Raw genomic sequence first — 19,784 nt, forward strand, 5'->3', positions numbered from 1 at the left:
ACATAAGATATGTACTGTATCATACTGACACCAACTACTGCTACATATATATGGTATATGGTATATACTATTCCATGCTCAAGCCAACTCCTGCTACCGGATATATGTTCAGCACTATGCTGACACCAGCTATTACTACTTGAGATATGTACTGTACCATGCTGACTCCAGTTATCACTACTTGAGATATGTACTGTACCATGGTGATACCTACTACTTTTATCAGAGATATGTACTGTACCATGCTGATACCAATTACTACTGCAGGAGATATATATTGTATAATGCTGACACCAACTACTGCTACCACGGATATGTACTTTGCAATGCTGACACTATCTTGGCCGCCAACGCTTGTCGAGGATGACGCTCTATTTACTAAAGCGCTCACCGACCCAGTTTCAAACAGGTCTTTTTCTGTGTGGTTTAGTGACGCACTAAGATCTTGATGAAATCCCTTGAATCTTTGTGAAATCTTTTTGGATCAGTATAATATTCTAAAACTTAGTGAAAATCCTAGAATATGGCTCCAGCTTCTCGAGTTGCCTGACCAAGATATCATCGGGAGTTCACCAGGGTCTTTCTCCTCAGAGATGAAGGCGAGTACACTTCTTGTTAGTTCTGCGACGTAGTTGATAGGCTTTCGGTAGGTGTTAGGAATAAAAGCGAAGCCTTGGAAAAACTAGATGTTAGGATGAATGGGCGGGAAGAGGAAGTTGGGTTCTTAGCGGGGAAAGCGGTTGCAATCCAGGAAACAGACACAGGTATATCATCTAGGGTAGATAGTTTAGATAATAGGATAGCAACCGTAGAGATGAAGCTGGAAGATACTTCCACCTTCCAACCTGCGAGGAAAACTTGTCGTCGCATTACCCAACAACCGAACGAACTCTCCACTCACAATAGGTTTAGTGTACTGGATGATGAAGGATGGTCGTAGCATCATCCGGGTCGGCGAATCTACAGTCAGACATCAGGACCAGGAGTTCTGCGCGAAGGGCAAAAATAGGAAGAACTTGTGTTATACAGGTGCTAAGACAGAACACGTCCTAGATAAGTTTGACGACATTGTCTCAAAAAATCCTGGGATGTGATTTTTGTCGTTCAGTTGGGGACGAACGAGGCAGTTAATGAGAGACCAGAAGAAATTGTAGCAAGGTACAGGGAACTTATTAACAAGTTCAAGGAAAGTCGTAGGAAACTTATGATATCGGTATTGCTGCCAAGGTATGACGTCGATTCCTGTACCCTCAGTAGAATGTTGGGGATAAACAGAAGAATGGAAGCTCTCTGTAGGGAGGAGGATCGTGTGTTTAGTATAGACCTGTGGGACCATTTTAGTCATGATAGATCTCTGTACACTAGGGATGGTCTTCACTTACATGGAATAGGGAAAGCCCGCCTTGGCAGAGTACTGCGTGAGAATATTAGGCTATTTGTTCGATAGAAATAAACTGCTCAGGAGAGCAAATCAAGATCTAGCTAACGAAAGAACTACATGAGGGATCTGAGGAACAAGGTAGAGGATGGACGGGACCTTGGCGGTAGGGATCCTCGGCTAGTAGCGGTAACCTCACAGGCAGAGGAATTAGCAAGGAAAGGTCAAGTAGGGTCAGTTGGGGACAACTCTGGCAGTATACAAGTAGCGGGTTAGCACAGCTACAGGTCAACTCTCAGGTAACTTTTAAGAACGATTCTGGTAGGGTCCAGTGCGGGGAGGGTCAGAGTAAGGCGGCGAACCCAAAACAGATGAGAACCGTCTCTCTCCCGCTGCTGCACACGACGCAGACATTAACAATGACAATACAAACATGCACACATACCGACAGTAAAATAAAGCAGACTCAGACCAGAAATTAACATTAGGGGAAATAAGTTAAATATACACAAATGCCCGGAGCAGCATTACGAAACGCGATGAACTCATATCCTATGATGAACTTATATCCTATGATGAACTCATATCCTATGATGAACTTATATCCTATGATGAACTCATATCCTATGATGAACTTATATCCTATGATGAACTTATATCCTATGATGAACTTATATCCTATGATGAACTTATATCCTATGATGAACTTATATCCTATGATGAACTTATATCCTATGATGAACTTATATCCTATGATGAACTTATATCCTATGATGAACTTATATCCTATGATGAACTTATATTCTATGCAGCTACTGAAAAACCAAACATTATTGCAATCTCAGAAACGTGGGTGAACTCTGAGAATAAACACTTAATGGCCGAGTTAGCAATACCCGGATACAAACTATCAACAAAAGATCGCTTGTACAGGGTAAGTGGTGCAGTTATGATCTACGTTGATAACAATCTAAATGCTATTAAGATAAGCAAAGTCGACACACACACACACACACACACACACACACACTTACGACTCTTTATATTGACATTACCAACAAGTTCAAAAATAAACTACATCTCGGCGTTATTTACAGACTCCTAAGCAAAAAGAAGACGACGATCAGATATTATACAATAAAATCAAAACTATAATAAACAGTAAAGAGTTTGTAACAGTAGGAGACTTCAACAGTCCAAACATAAACTGGAACACGTTAACAGGTGATCGAGAGGGAACGAGACTAACGGAACTGATTGAAGACGCTTTTCTGGAACAGTTAATTACAAAACCAACTAGAGGTAAAAACATTCTTGATCTTGTCCTCACCAGTGACACAATCAACTCTTGCGAAGTAGGCGAGAGTTTGTCAAAGAGTGATCACAGTTTGATAAGATTAGAGATAAATTTAGATCATGAAGTAAATGACAACAAATTCTTGATCTCAGATTATAAGCGAGAAAATTTTGAAAACATTAGACAAGAAATTCGCAGTACCAATTGAACAAAACTGATGTTTACAAAGTAAAGGAAATGTGGAATAACTCTCAAAACACACTACTCAAGATTGAAAATAAACATATTCCACAAAGAGAACTTGCAATATTTCAAAACCATCATGGATGAATAGGAGAACAGAAAGACTAATTTGCCAAAAGAAAAAAATTTAAGAAATTCAGGTCAGTGGGAACCGATGAAAATCGCCAAGAATTAATCAGAATCTAAAGAGAATGTAAGAAGGTCACAAGACAGAGTAAACGTGACAAAGAAAAAAGAATTTCCTTCAAAATTAAGAATAATCCTAATGAATTCTTCAGATGTATAAGACAAAGGAAGACAGTGAAAGAAGGAATTGGACCATTACGAAACGAACATGACACTAACTACTGACGACAAGGAAATGGTTACCATACTAAATTATTCTTTTAACTCCGTATTAACAATTGAAGAAACATCTCGAATACCACAACCAATGAAAATGTTTCAAGGATCTGATGAAGAAGACTTGAAGGTTAGAGAAATAAAGAACTCTGAAGTACTTAAATACCTGGACCAATTATATCCTAACAACTCCACTGGCCCAGATAACTTAGCTCCAAGATTTGTAAAGGAGGTCAGGAGACAGCTGATATACACCATAACAAAAATATTCAACAAATCTCTATCGGATGGTCAGGTGCCAACTGACTGGAAACTAGCAAATGTTACTCCTATAAATAAAAAAGGAGACAAAAAGTGTGTCTTCAACTACCGCCCTAATTACTCTTACGTCAGTGTTAGGTAAAATGATGGAAAAAATAATACGAGATAAAATTGTCACGTTTCTAGATCACAAAATTATATCAGGACAACCAACACGGTTTCCGCTACAGAAGATCTTGCCTGACGCATTTACTGGAATTCTTTAATGTTATTTATCAGAACTGGGACGAAAAATTACCGTCTGATGTGGTATATTTAGATTTCTAAAAACCTTTCTATTAAGTATCCCACAAGAGACTTTTACATAAACTCAAAGCATACGGAATCAGTGAAGAACTCTGTACATGGATCAGAGACTGGCTTACCGGAAGAAAGCAGCGTGTAGTATTAAACAGCGAAGCCTCAGATTGGCTAGACGTAACGAGTGGTGTGCCACAGGGGTCGGTCCTAGGCCCAATTCTTTTCATAACATACATTAATGACCTAGAACTCGGTCTCATATCTATGATCTTCTAATTTGCTGACGATACTAAACTAGGAGGTAGAGCTGTAAACAGGTGGAACTGCGGAATGATTCAAAGAGATGAAGTTTGATGTAGACAAATGTAAAGTTAGGCTTTCTGGAGACAAGAATATTCGTTGCCACTACAAACCATTCGGAAACTAACTAAAGTAAATGAAGAAAAGGACCTTGGAGTTGTCATTAGCAACAATCTGAGGTACACTAACAGTGTCAAGCAGCAAGTAAAATAGGCAACCAAATGTTAGGTTTCATAACCAGGAACATAGATTACAAGACACCAGAAGCAAATCTCACACTTTATAATTCTCTAGTAAGAACGCACCTTGAATATGCAGTCCAGTTTTGGTCCCAAGCTATAAGAAAGACGAGAAAAAATTAGAGCAAGTACAAAGACGCGCGACAAAATTGATCCCATCTCAGAAATCTGGCATACGAAGAGAGGCTAAAACAATTGGATCTCTTCTCCCTTAAAAAACGTAGACTTCGCGACGACTTAATCCAAGTGTTCAAAATTCTGAACAAGTTCGATAAAGTAAAGTACGAGTATCTTTTCGAAGAACCAGAAAACATGGTTACCAGGACAAATGGAATAAAACTCAAAGCTAAAAGATGTAGTATGGACGTGGGAACAGCTTCTTTTCCTATAAGTGTGTTGAACAGTAGAATAAGTTACCGTCAGACGTACTAAATGCTAAGACTAAATATACTTTCAAAAGTCGTTTAGACAAATATTGTATATATGTTCAGGTATACTTTGAGAAAAACTACAGAAATAATGTATAAACGACAGCGCTAACGGAGACACTAGAGGGCTAATGTGCAGCAGCGGGGAGTAAGTTATAGCATAAAAAAAGTACTGAGCGGAATTGAGTTTTTCTTGTCTAGTTAAATCTATTTTTTTCTTCTTTCAGACAAGCCAATCGTGGGCCAATCAGGCCAACCAGATCTGTCTTTCTCATATAAACTCATTTTATATGTAATGTATCATGCTGACACAACCATTACTATAGAATATATGAACTGTACTATGCTGACACCCACAATTCCTAATTGAAATATGTGCTATACCATTCTGACACCAACCACCACTATCAGAGATATGTACTGTACAATGCTGACACCAACTACTACTACCAAAGATATGTACTGTACCATGCTGACACCAACTACTATTACAGTAGAGATGTACTTTACCGTGCTGACATCAACTAGTATTACAGGAGATATGGAATGTACCATGTTGACACCAACTACGCCTACCAAACATATGTACTATACATTGATAGCATCAACTACTGCTACCAGAGATATGTACTGTTATAGGTTGAGGTAACAGGAGGGGGATCGAGTTTTTCTTCGTTTTGTGGTACTCAATTAAGATCAGGTGAACTATGCAGTTTTATTAGAAAAAGTAAGTACGTACATCTGTGGTACTCTGGACTATGACACTACGGCACACACTACTGGACGGTGTGACGAGGCTGGCCAGGGGTTATATAGGAGTCCGTCAACACCCATTCAACAACGTGTTCAAACAACACATCAGCTCTTACGTGTTCAAACACCATGATTAACAGTAGCCCGTGGGAACAGTGAGCCCGTGGCAACATGCATCTAACCATTGTAACTCACAGTAAAATGATCATAACAAATACCTAATGAAAAATTAATGGTATGTGTGCGTGAGTCTTACACTGTACCACGCTGACACCTATACTACTAACAGAGATATGTACGAACACCATCTACTGCTACAGATATATACTTTCCATGCTGACACCAATTACTGCAACCAGAGATATATACTGAAGCATACTGAAACCATCTGTTGATACCAATACTTACTGCACCACACTGACAACATTTACTGATACAGATATGTACTCCATGATACTGACACAATCTACTTTTCCATAGCCAGAGGTTGAACCATTATGTGACATTCATTTTTTTTTTCATTCATTTCAAGCTAAAAGTTTGTTTCTAAATTGTTCTTACATTTTTCATATGTATATATATGTATGTGTGTGTGTGTGTGTGTATGTGCATGTGTGTGTGTGTGTGTGTGTGTGTGTGTGTGTGTATGTATATATGTATATTATCCCTGGGGATAGGGGTGAAAGAATACTTCCCACGTATTCCTCGCGTGTCGTAGAAAGCGACTAGAGGGGACGGGAGCGGGGGGCCGGAAATCCTCCCCTCCTTGTATTAACTTTCTAAAATGGGAAACAGAAGAAGGAGTCACGCGAGGAGTGATCATCCTCCTCGAAGGCTCAGAGTGGGGTGCCTAAATGTGTGTGGATGTAACCAAGATGTGAAAAAAGGAGAGATAGGTAGTATGTTTGAGGAAAGGAACCTGGATGTTTTGGCTCTGAGTGAAACGAAGCTCAAGGGTAAAGGGGAAGAGTGGTTTGGAAATGTCTGGGGAGTGAAGTCAGGGGTTAGTGAGAGGACAAGAGCAAGGGAAGGAGTAGCAATACTCCTGAAACAGGAGTTGTGGGAGTATGTGATAGAATGTAAGAAAGTAAATTCTCGATTAATATGGGTAAAATTGAAAGTTGATGGAGAGAGGTGGGTGATTATTGGTGCATATGCACCTCGGCATGAGAAGAAAGATCATGAGAGGCAAGTGTTTTGGGAGCAGCTGAATGAGTGTGTTAGCGGTTTTGATGCACGAGACCGGGTTATAGTGATGGGTGATTTGAATGCAAAGGTGAGTAATGTGGCAGTTGAGGGAATAATTGGTATGCATGGGGTGTTCAGTGTTGTAAATGGAAATGGTGAAGAGCTTGTAGATTTATGTGCTGAAAAAGGACTGATGATTGGGAATACCTGGTTTAAAAAGCGAGATATACATAAGTATACTTATGTAAGTAGGAGAGATGGCCAGAGAGCGTTATTGGATTACGTGTTAATTGACAGGCGTGCGAAAGAGAGACTTTTGGATGTTAATGTGCTGAGAGGTGCAACTGGAGGGATGTCTGATCATTATCTTGTGGAGGCTAAGGTGAAGATTGGTATGGGTTTTCAGAAAAGAGGAGTGAATGTTGGGGTGAAGAAGGTGGTGAGAGTAAGTGAGCTTGGGAAGGAGACCTGTGTGGGGAAGTACCAGGAGAGACTGTGTACAGAATGGAAAAAGGTGAGAACAATGGAAGTAAGGGGAGTCGGGGAGGAATGGGATGTATTTAGGGAATCAGTGATGGATTGCGCAAAAGATGCTTGTGGCATGAGAAGAGTGGGAGGTGGGCTGTTTAGAAAGGGTAGTGAGTGGTGGGATGAAGAAGTAAGAGTATTAGTGAAAGAGAAGAGAGAGACATTTGGACGATTTTTGCAGGGAAAAAATGCAATTGAGTGGGAGAAGTATAAAAGAAAGAGACAGGAGGTCAAGAGAAAGGTGCAAGAGGTGAAAAAAAGGGCAAATGAGAGTTGGGGTGAGAGACTATCAGTAAATTTTAGGGAGAATAAAAAGATGTTCTGGAAGGAGGTAAATAGGGTGCGTAAGACAAGGGAGCAAATGGGAACTTCAGTGAAGGGCGTAAATGGGGAGGTGATAACAAGTAGCGGTGATGTGAGAAGGAGATGGAATGAGTATTTTGAAGGTTTGTTGAATGTGTCTGATGACAGAGTGGCAGATATAGGGTGTTTTGGTCGAGGTGGTGTGCAAAGTGAGAGGGTTGGGGAAAATGATTTGATAAACAGAGAAGAGGTAGTAAAAGCTTTGCGGAAGATGAAAGCCGGCAAGGCAGCAGGTTTGGATGGTATTGCAGTGGAATTTATTAAGAAAGGGGGTGGACTGTATTGTTGACTGGTTGGTAAGGTTATTTAATGTATGTATGACTCATGGTGAGGTGCCTGAGGATTGGCGGAATGCGTGCATAGTGCCATTGTACAAAGGCAAAGGGGATAAGAGTGAGTGCTCAAATTACAGAGGTATAAGTTTGTTGAGTATTCCTGGTAAATTATATGGGAGGGTATTGATTGAGAGGGTGAAGGCATGTACAGAGCATCAGACTGGGGAAGAGCAGTGCGGTTTCAGAAGTGGTAGAGGATGTGTGGATCAGGTGTTTGCTTTGAAGAATGTATGTGAGAAATACTTAGAAAAGCAAATGGATTTGTATGTAGCATTTATGGATCTGGATGAAGGCATATGATAGAGTTGATAGAGATGCTCTGTGGAAGGTATTAAGAATATATGGTGTGGGAGGCAAGTTGTTAGAAGCAGTGAAAAGTTTTTATCGAGGATGTAAGGCATGTGTACGTGTAGGAAGAGAGGAAAGTGATTGGTTCTCAGTGAATGTAGGTTTGCGGCAGGGGTGTGTGATGTCTCCATGGTTGTTTAATTTGTTTATGGATGGGGTTGTAAGGGAGGTAAATGCAAGAGTCTTGGAAAGAGGGGCAAGTATGAAGTCTGTTGGGGATGAGAGAGCTTGGGAAGTGAGTCAGTTGTTGTTCGCTGATGATACAGCGCTGGTGGCTGATTCATGTGAGAAACTGCAGAAGCTGGTGACTGAGTTTGGTAAAGTGTGTGGAAGAAGAAAGTTAAGAGTAAATGTGAATAAGAGCAAGGTTATTAGGTACAGTAGGGGTGAGGGTCAAGTCAATTGGGAGGTGAGTTTGAATGGAGAAAAACTGGAGGAAGTGAAGTGTTTTAGATATCTGGGAGTGGATCTGTCAGCGGATGGAACCATGGAAGCGGAAGTGGATCATAGGGTGGGGGAGGGGGCGAAAATTTTGGGAGCCTTGAAAAATATGTGGAAGTCGAGAACATTATCTCGGAAAGCAAAAATGGGTATGTTTGAGGGAATAGTGGCTCCAACAATGCTGTATGGTTGCGAGGCGTGGGCTATGGATAGAGTTGTGCGCAGGAGGATGGATGTGCTGGAAATGAGATGTTTGAGGACAATGTGTGGTGTGAGGTGGTTTGATCGAGTAAGTAACGTAAGGGTAAGAGAGATGTGTGGAAATAAAAAGAGCGTGGTCGAGAGAGCAGAAGAGGGTGTTTTGAAATGGTTTGGGCACATGGAGAGAATGAGTGAGGAGAGATTGACCAAGAGGATATATGTGTCGGAGGTGGAGGGAACGAGGAGAAGAGGGAGACCAAATTGGAGGTGGAAAGATGGAGTGAAAAGGATTTTGTGTGATCGGGGCCTGAACATGCAGGAGGGTGAAAGGAGGGCAAGAATAGAGTGAATTGGAGTCATGTGGTATACAGGGGTTGACGTGCTGTCAGTGGATTGAAGCAAGGCATGTGAAGCGTCTGGGGTAAACCATGGAAAGCTGTGTAGGTATGTATATTTGCGTGTCTGGACGTGTGTATGTACATGTGTATGGGGGGGGGGGTTGGGCCATTTCTTTCGTCTGTTTCCTTGCGCTACCTCGCAAACGCGGGAGACAGCGACAAAGTATAAAAAAAAAAAAAAAAAAAAAAAATATATATATATATATATATATATATATATATATATATATATATATATATATATATATATATATATATATATATATATGTGTGTGTGTGTGTGTGTGTGTGTGTGTGTGTGTGTGTGTGTGTGTGTGTTTTATTTTCATTTTGCTTTGTCGCTGTCTCCCGCGATGGCGAGGTAGCGTAAGGAAACAGACGACAGAATGGCCCAACCCACACACACACATCTATATATATACACATCCACGCACGGATATATACATCCCTATACATCTCAATGTATACATATATATACACACACAGACATATACATAATTCATACATGTACATAATTCATACTGTCTGCATTTATCTATTTCCATCGCCACCTCGTCATACATAGAATAACAACCCCCTCCCCCTCATGTGTGCGAGGTAGTGCTAGGAAAAGACAACAAAGGCTACATTCGTTCACATTCAGTCTCTAGCTGTCATGTAATAATGTACAGAAACCACAGCTCCTTTTCCACATCCAGGCCCCACAGAACTTTCCATGGTATACCCCAGACGCTTCACATTTCTTGGTTCAATCCATTGACAGCACGTCGACCCCGGTATACCACTTCGTTCGAATTCACTCTATTCCTTGCACGCCTTTCACCCACCTGCATGTTCAGGCCCCGCTCACTAAAAATCTTTTTCACTGCATCTTTTCACCTCCAATTTGGTCTCCCACTTCTCCTCGTTCCCTCCACCTCGGACATATGTATCCTCTTGGTCAATCTTTCCTCACTCATTCTCTCCATGTGACCAAACAATTTCAAAACACCCTCTTCTGCTCTCTCAACCACACTCTTTTTATTTCCACACATCTTTCTTACCCTTACATTACTTACTCGATCAAACCACCTCCCACCACATATTGTCCTCAAACATTCATTTCCAGCACATCCACCCTACTGCGCACAACTCTATCCATAGCCCACGCCTCGCAACCATACAATATTGTTGGAACCACTATTCCTTCAAACATACCCATTTATGCTTTCCGAGATAATGTTCTCGACTTCCACACATTCTTCAAGGCTCCCAGAATTTTCGCCCCCTCCCCCACCATATGATTCACTTCCGCTTCCATCGTTCCATCCGCTGCCAGATCCACTCCCAGATATCTAAAACACTTCACTTCCTCCAGTTTTTTTCCATTCAAACTTACCTCACAATTGACTTGACCCTCAACACTACTGTACATAATAACCTTTCTCTTATTCACATTTACTCTTAACTTTCTTCTTTCAAACATTTACCAAACTCAGTCACCAGCTTCTACAGTTTCTCACATGAATCAGCCACCAGCGCTGTATCATCAGCGAACAACAACTGACTCACTTCCCAAGCTCTCTCATCCACAATAGACTGCATACTTGCCCCTCTTTCCAAAACTCTTGCATTCACCTCCCTAACAACCCCATCCATAAATAAATTAAGCAACCATGGAGACATCACACACCCATGCCGTAAACCTACATTCACTGAGAAACAATCACTTTCCTCTCTTCCTACACGTACACATTACTTGTATTCTCGATAAAAACTTTTCACTGCTTCTAACAACTTGCCTCCCACACCATATATTCTTAATACCTTCCACAGAGCATCTCTATCAACTCTAACATGAGCCTTCTCCAGATCCATAAATGCTACATACAAATCCATTTGCTTTTCTAAGTATTTCTCACATACATTCTTCAAAGCAAACACCTGGTCCACACATCCTCTACCACTTCTGAAATCACACTCCTCTTCCCCAATCTGATGCTCTGTACATGCCTTCACCCTCAATCAATACCCTCCCATATAATTTACCAGGAATACTCAACAAACTTATACCTCTGTAATTTGAGCACTCACTCTTATCCCCTTTGCCTTTGTACAATGGCACTATGCAAGCATTTCGCCAATCCTCAGGCACCTCACCATGAATCATACATACATTAGATAACCTTACCAACCAGTCAACAATACAGTCACCACCTTTTTTAATAAGTTCCACAGCAATACCATCCAAACCTGCTGCCTTGCCGGCTTTCTTCTTCCGCAAAGCTTTTACTACCTCTTCTCTGTTTACCAAATCATTTTCCCTAACCCTCCCACTTTGCACACCACCTCGACCAAAACACCCTATATCTGCCACTCTATCATCAAACACATTCAACAAACCTTCAAAACACTCACTCTATCTCCTTCTCACATCACCACTACTTGTTATCACCTCCCCATTAGCCCCCTTCACTGAAGTTCCCATTTGCTCCCTTGTCTTACGCACTTTATTTACCTCCTTCCAAAATATGTTTTTATTCTCCCTAAAATTTAATGATACTCTCTCACCTCAACTCTCATTTGTCCTTTTTTTCACCTCTTGCACCTTTCTCTTGACCTCCTGCCTCTTTCATACACCTCCCACTCATTTGCATTTTTTCAATGCAAAAATCGTCCAAATGCCTCTCTCTTCTCTTTCACTAATAATCTTACTTCTTCATCTCACCACTCACTACCCTTTCTAATCAACCCACCTCCCACGCTTCTCATGCCACAAGCATCTTTTACGCAAGCCATCACTGCTTCCCTGAATACATCCCATTCCTCTCCCACTCCCCTTACCTCCTTTGTTCTCACCTTTTTCCATTCTGTACTCAGTCTCTCCTGGTACTTCCTCACACAAGTCTCCTTCCCAAGCTCACTTACCCTTACCACTCTTTCCACCCCAGCATTTTCTCTTCTTTTCTGAAAACCTCTACAAATCTTCATCTTCGCCTATACAAGATAATGATCATACATCCCTCCACTTGCACCTCTCAGCACATTAACATCCAAAGTCTCTCTTTCATGCGCCTATGAATTAACACGTAATCCAATAACACTCTCTGGCCATCTCTCCTACTTGCATACGTATACTTATCTTTTTCAACCAGTTATTCCCAATCATCAGTCCTTTTTCAGAACATAAATCTACAAGCTCTTCACCATTTCCATTTACAACACTGAACACCCCATGTACACAAATTATTCCCTCAACTGCCACATTACTCACCTTTGCATTCAAATCACCCATCACTATAACCCGGTCTTGTGCATCAAAACAACTAACACACTCAGCTGCTCCCATACCCCTTGCCTCTCATGATCTTTCTTCTCATGCCCAGGAGCATATGCACCAATAATCACCCATCTATCTCCATCCACTTTCAGTTTTACCCATATGAATCTAAGGTTTACTTTCTTACTTTCTATCACATACTCCCACCACCCTTGTTTCAGGAGTAGTGCTACTCCTTCCCTTCCTCTTGTCCTTAAAAGAAAAAAGAAAAGAAAAAAAAAAAATATATATATATATATATATTTTTTTTTTTTTTTATACCTCGTCGCTGTCTCCCGCGGTTGCGAGGTAGCGCAAGGAAACAGACGAAAGAAATGGCCCAACCCCCCCCATACACATGTACATACACACGTCCACACACGCAAATATACATACCTACACAGCTTTCCATGGTTTACCCCGGACGCTTCACATGCCTTGATTCAATCCACTGACAGCACGTCAACCCCTGTATACCACATCGCTCCAATTCACTCTAAATATATATATATTTATATATATATATATATATATATATATATATATATATATATATATATATATATATATATATATATATATATATATATATATATTTTTTCTTTTTTAATTTTCCAAAAGAAGGAACAGAGGAGGCCAGGTGAGAATATTCCAAAAAAGGCCCAGTCCTCTGTTCCTAACGCTACCTCGCTAACGCGGGAAATGGCGAATAGTTTGAAAGAAAAAGAAAAAAAAAATATATATATATACATATATATATATATATATATATATATATATATATATATATATATATATATATATATATATATATATATATAGGGGATAGGGGAGAAAGAATACTTCCCACGTATTCCCTGCGTGTCGTAGAAGGCGACTAAAAGGGAAGGGAGCGGGGGGCTGGAAATCCTCCCCTCTCATTTTTTTTTTTTTTTTTTTTTTTAAAAGAAGGAACAGAGAAGGGGGCCAGGTGAGGATATTTCCTCAAAGGCCCAGTCCTCTGTTCTTAACGCTACCTCGCTAATGTGGGAAATGGCGAATAGTACGAAAGAAAAAAAGAAAATATATTTATATATATATATATATATATATATATATATATATATATATATATATATATATATACATATATATATATTTTGAAGGTTTGTTGAATGTGTTTGATGATAGAGTGGCAGATACAGGGTGTTTTGGTCGAGGTGGTGTGCAAAGTGAGAGGGTTAGGGAAAATGATTTGGTAAACAGAGAAGAGGTAGTGAAAGCTTTGCGGAAGATGAAAGCCGGCAAGGCAGCAGGTTTGGATGGTATTGCAGTGGAATTTATTAAAAAAGGGGGTGACTGTATTGTTGACTGGTTGGTAAGGTTATTTAATGTATGTATGACTCATGGTGAGGTGCCTGAGGATTGGCGGAATGCGTGCATAGTGCCATTGTACAAAGGCAAAGGGGATAAGAGTGAGTGCTCAAATTACAGAGGTATAAGTTTGTTGAGTATTCTTGGTAAATTATATGGGAGGGTATTGATTGAGAGGGTGAAGGCATGTACAGAGCATCAGATTGGGGAAGAGCAGTGTGGTTTCAGAAGTGGTAGAGGATGTGTGGATCAGGTGTTTCCTTTGAAGAATGTATGTGAGAAATACTTAGAAAAGCAAATGGATTTGTATGTAGCATTTATGGATCTGGAGAAGGCATATGATAGAGTTGATAGAGATGCTCTGTGGAAGGTATTAAGAATATATAGTGTGGGAGGAAAGTTGTTAGAAGCAGTGAAAAGTTTTTATCGAGGATGTAAGGCATGAGTACGTGTAGGAAGAGAGGAAAGTGATTGGTTCTCAGTGAATGTAGGTTTGCGGCAGGGGTGTGTGATGTCTCCATGGTTGTTTAATTTGTTTATGGATGGGGTTGTTAGGGAGGTAAATGCAAGAGTTTTGGAAAGAGGGGCAAGTATGAAGTCTGTTGGGGATGAGAGAGCTTGGGAAGTGAGTCAGTTGTTGTTCGCTGACGATACAGCGCTGGTGGCTGATTCATGTGAGAAACTGCAGAAGCTGGTGACTGAGTTTGGAAAAGTGTGTGGAAGAAGAAAGTTAAGAGTAAATGTGAATAAGAGCAAGGTTATTAGGTACAGTAGGGTTGAGGGTCAAGTCAATTGCGAGGTGAGTTTGAATGGAGAAAAACTGGAGGAAGTGAAGTGTTTTAGATATCTGGGAGTGGATCTGGCAGCGGATGGAACCATGGAAGCGGAAGTGGATCATAGGGTGGGGGAGGGGGCGAAAATCCTGGGAGCCTTGAAGAATGTGTGGAAGTCGAGAACATTATCTCGGAAAGCAAAAATGGGTATGTTTGAAGGAATAGTGGTTCCAACAATGTTGTATGGTTGCGAGGCGTGGGCTATGGATAGAGTTGTGCGCAGGAGGATGGATGTGCTGGAAATGAGATGTTTGAGGACAATGTGTGGTGTCAGGTGGTTTGATCGAGTGAGTAACGTAAGGGTAAGAGAGATGTGTGGAAATAAAAAGAGCGTGGTTGAGAGAGCAGAAGAGGGTGTTTTGAAGTGGTTTGGGCACATGGAGAGGATGAGTGAGGAAAGATTGACAAATAGGATATATGTGTCGGAGGTGGAGGGAACAAGGAGAAGAGGGAGACCAAATTGGAGGTGGAAAGATGGAGTGAAAAAGATTTTGTGGGATCGGGGCCTGAGCATGCATGAGGGTGAAAGGAGGGCAAGGAATAGAGTGAATTGGAGCGATGTGGTATACCGGGGTTGACGTGCTGTCAGTGGTTTGAAGCAGGGCATGTGAAGCGTCTGGGGTAAACCATGGAAAGCTGTGTAGGTATGTATATTTGCGTGTGTGGACGTATGTATATACATGTGTATGGGGGGGGGGGCATTTCTTTCGTCTGTTTCCTTGCGCTACCTCGCAAACGCGGGAGACAGCGACAAAGTATAATGATAAAATAAATATATATATATATATATATATATATATATATATATATATATATATATATATATATATATATATATATATATATATATATATATATATATGTACGTATATATATATATATATATATATATATATATATATATATATATATATATATATATATATATATATATATATATATATATATATATATACTTCCATGGTTCCATCCGCTGCCAGATCCACTCCCAGATATCTAAAACACTTCACTTCCTCCAGTTTTTCTCCATTCAAACTCACCTCCCAATTGACTTGACCCTCAACCCTACTGTACCTAATAACCTTGCTCTTATTCACATTTACTCTTAACTTTCTTCTTCCACACACTTTACCAAACTCAGTCACCAGCTTCTGCAGTTTCTCACATGAATCAGCCACCAGCGCTGTATCATCAGCGAACAACAACTGACTCACTTCCCAAGCTCTCTCATCCCCAACAGACTTCATACTTGCCCCTCTTTCCAAAACTCTTGCATTTACCTCCCTAACAACCCTATCCATAAACAAATTAAACAACCATGGAGACATCACACACCCCTGCCGCAAACCTACATTCACTGAGAACCAATCACTTTCCTCTCTTCCTACACGTACACATGCCTTACATCCTCGATAAAAACTTTTCACTGCTTCTAACAACTTTCCTCCCACACCATATATTCTTAATACCTTCCACAGAGCATCTCTATCAACTCTATCATATGCCTTCTCCAGATCCATAAATGCTACATACAAATCCATTTGCTTTTCTAAGTATTTCTCACATACATTCTTCAAAGCAAACACCTGATCCACACATCCTCTACCACTTCTGAAACCACACTGCTCTTCCCCAATCTGATGCTCTGTACATGCCTTCACCCTCTCAATCAATACCCTCCCATATAATTTACCAGGAATACTCAACAAACTTATACCTCTGTAATTTGAGCATTCAGCGGATGGAACCATGGAAGCGGAAGTGGATCATAGGGTGGGGGAGGGGGCGAAAATTCTGGGGGCCTTGAAGAATGTGTGGAAGTGGAGAACATTATCTCGGAAAGCAAAAATGGGTATGTTTGAAGGAATAGTGGTTCCAACAATGTTGTATGGTTGCGAGGCGTGGGCTATGGATAGAGTTGTGCGCAGGAGGATGGATGTGCTGGAAATGAGATGTTTGAGGACAATGTGTGGTGTGAGGTGGTTTGATCGAGTGAGTAACGTAAGGGTAAGAGAGATGTGTGGAAATAAAAAGAGCGTGGTTGAGAGAGCAGAAGAGGGTGTTTTGAAGTGGTTTGGGCACATGGAGAGAATGAGTGAGGAAAGATTGACCAAGAGGATATATGTGTCGGAGGTGGAGGGAGCAAGGAGAAGAGGGAGACCAAATTGGAGGTGGAAAGATGGAGTGAAAAAGATTTTGTGTGATCGGGGCCTGAACATGCAGGAAGGTGAAAGGAGGGCAAGGAATAGAGTGAATTGGAGCGATGTGGTATACCGGGGCTGACGTGCTGTCAGTGGATTGAATCAAGGCATGTGAAGCGTCTGGGGTAGACCATGGAAAGCTGTGTAGGTATGTATATTTGCGTGTGTGGACGTATGTATATACATGTGTATGGGGGTGGGTTGGGCCATTTCTTTCGTCTGTTTCCTTGCGCTACCTCGCAAACGCGGGAGACAGCGACAAAGTATAAAAAAAAAAAAAAATATATATACGTACATATATATATATATGTATATATATATATATATATATATATATATATATATATATATATATATATATATATATATATATACATATATATATATATATATATATATATATATATATATATATATATATATATATATATATATATATATATATATATATATATATATATATATATATATATTTTTATTCTTTTCTTTTTTCTTTTAAACTATTCGCCATTTCCCGAGTTAGCGAGGTAGCGTTACGAACAGAGGACTGGGCCTTTTTTGGAATATCCTCAACTGGCTCCCTCTGTTCCTTCTTTTGAAAAAAAAAAAAAAAAAAACGAGAGGGGAGGATTTCCAGCCCCCCGCTCCCTCCCCTTTTAATCGCCTTCTACGACACGCAGGGAATACGTGGGAAGTATTCTTAATTCCCTATCCCCAGGGATAATATATATATATATATATATATATATATATATATATATATATATATATATATATATATATATATATATATATATATATATGTTTCTGTGAGAGCTAGAGCCTAGGATGCTTGATTCAGTGTCTTTAAAGCATCACACTTCATTCTCATCATGGGAATGTTGACACAGTTTGCAGCTGTGAAGGGCACCAGTCGTCCAATCTAAGGAGGCATAGACTTGACTAAACTATTCAGGCCGAGTGCTGTAACCAAAGATCCACTGGTGGCAAGAATATATGACGTCCTAAGTTGCTTCACACTAACTGGTGAATCCCCAGAACGGTTAGTGTAATTGACAACAGCATTGAATGACTGATTGATCCACTGCCAGAATACAACTGCTGGAGTCGTCCTATAAAAAGTGAGCATGCAGCCAGTGATGGTCATGTTCATAGGAACCTGTGCAGACATTCGTCCAATCAGCATCATATATATATATATATATATATATATATATATATATATATATATATATATATATATATATATATATATATATATATATATATATATATATATATATATGTGAATCAAGAACCATTGCAACACAAACCTCGCCAGGTGGTAGAGTGTCCCGCAGTGTATCGAGACAGACTTCCCCAGAACTTTTTTAAAGGGGAAGTAAATGTTTATAGTTGTGTTACTGGAGTGATAGTTTTCATACATGGTGCTCTGACAAGAAAATAGTGAAATTGGAAAAAATGTAGCTTAGACATTGAAGCTTATTGATACAGTGGTTAAATTGATGAGAACTGCTATTGACGTTTGTGTAAATGAATTATACATTTCCTTTTTCCATAGCCAGAGGTTGAACCATTATGTGACATTCAATTTTTTCATTTCATTTCAAGCTAGAAGTTTCAGTTTTCTAAATTGTTTCTTACATTTTTCATATGTATATATATGTATGTGTGTGTGTGTGTGTATATGTGCGTATGTATGTGTATGTGTGTGTATGTGTGTATATATATATATATATATATATATATATATATATATATATATATATATATATATATATATATATATATATATATATATATATATATATATATATATATATATATATATATATATATATATATATATATATATATTCATATGTATATATATGTATGTGTGTGTGTGTGTGTATATGTCCGTATGTATGTGTATGTGTGTGTATGTGTATATATATATATATATATATATATATATATATATATATATATATATATATATATATATATATATATATATATATATATATATATATATATATATATGTATATTATCCCTGGGGATAGGGGTGAAAGAATACTTCCCACGTATTCCTCGCGTGTCGTAGAAAGCGACTAAAGGGGACGGGAGCGGGGGGTCAGAAATCCTCCCCTCCTTGTATTAACTTTCTAAAATGGGAAACAGAAGAAGGAGTCACGCGGGGAGTGCTCATCCTCCTCGAAGGCTCAGAGTGGGGTGCCTAAATGTGTGTGGATGTAACCAAGGTGTGAAAAAAGGAGAGATAGGTAGTATGTTTGAGGAAAGGAACCTGGATGTTTTAGCTCTGAGTGAAACGAAGCTCAAGGGTAAAGGGGAAGAGTGGTTTGGGAATGTCTGGGGAGTAAAGTCAGGGGTTAGTGAGAGGACAAGAGCAAGGGAAGGAGTAGCAATACTCCTGAAACAGGAGTTGTGGGAGTATGTGATAGAGTGTAAGAAAGTAAATTCTCGATTAATATGGGTAAAACTGAAAGTTGATGGAGAGAGGTGGGTGATTAATGGTGCTTATGCACCTGGGCATGAGAAGAAAGATCAAGAGAGGCAAGTGTTTTGGGAGCAGCTGAATGAGTGTCTTAGTGGTTTTGATGCACGAGACCGGGTTATAGTGATGGGTGATTTGAATGCAAAGGTGAGTAATGTGGCAGTTGAGGGAATAATTGGTATACATGGGGTGTTCAGTGTTGTAAATGGAAATGGTGAAGAGCTTGTAGATTTATGTGCTGAAAAACGACTGATGATT

Source organism: Panulirus ornatus, chromosome 25, assembly GCF_036320965.1.
Source record: "Panulirus ornatus isolate Po-2019 chromosome 25, ASM3632096v1, whole genome shotgun sequence".
Taxonomy (NCBI): domain Eukaryota; kingdom Metazoa; phylum Arthropoda; class Malacostraca; order Decapoda; family Palinuridae; genus Panulirus; species Panulirus ornatus.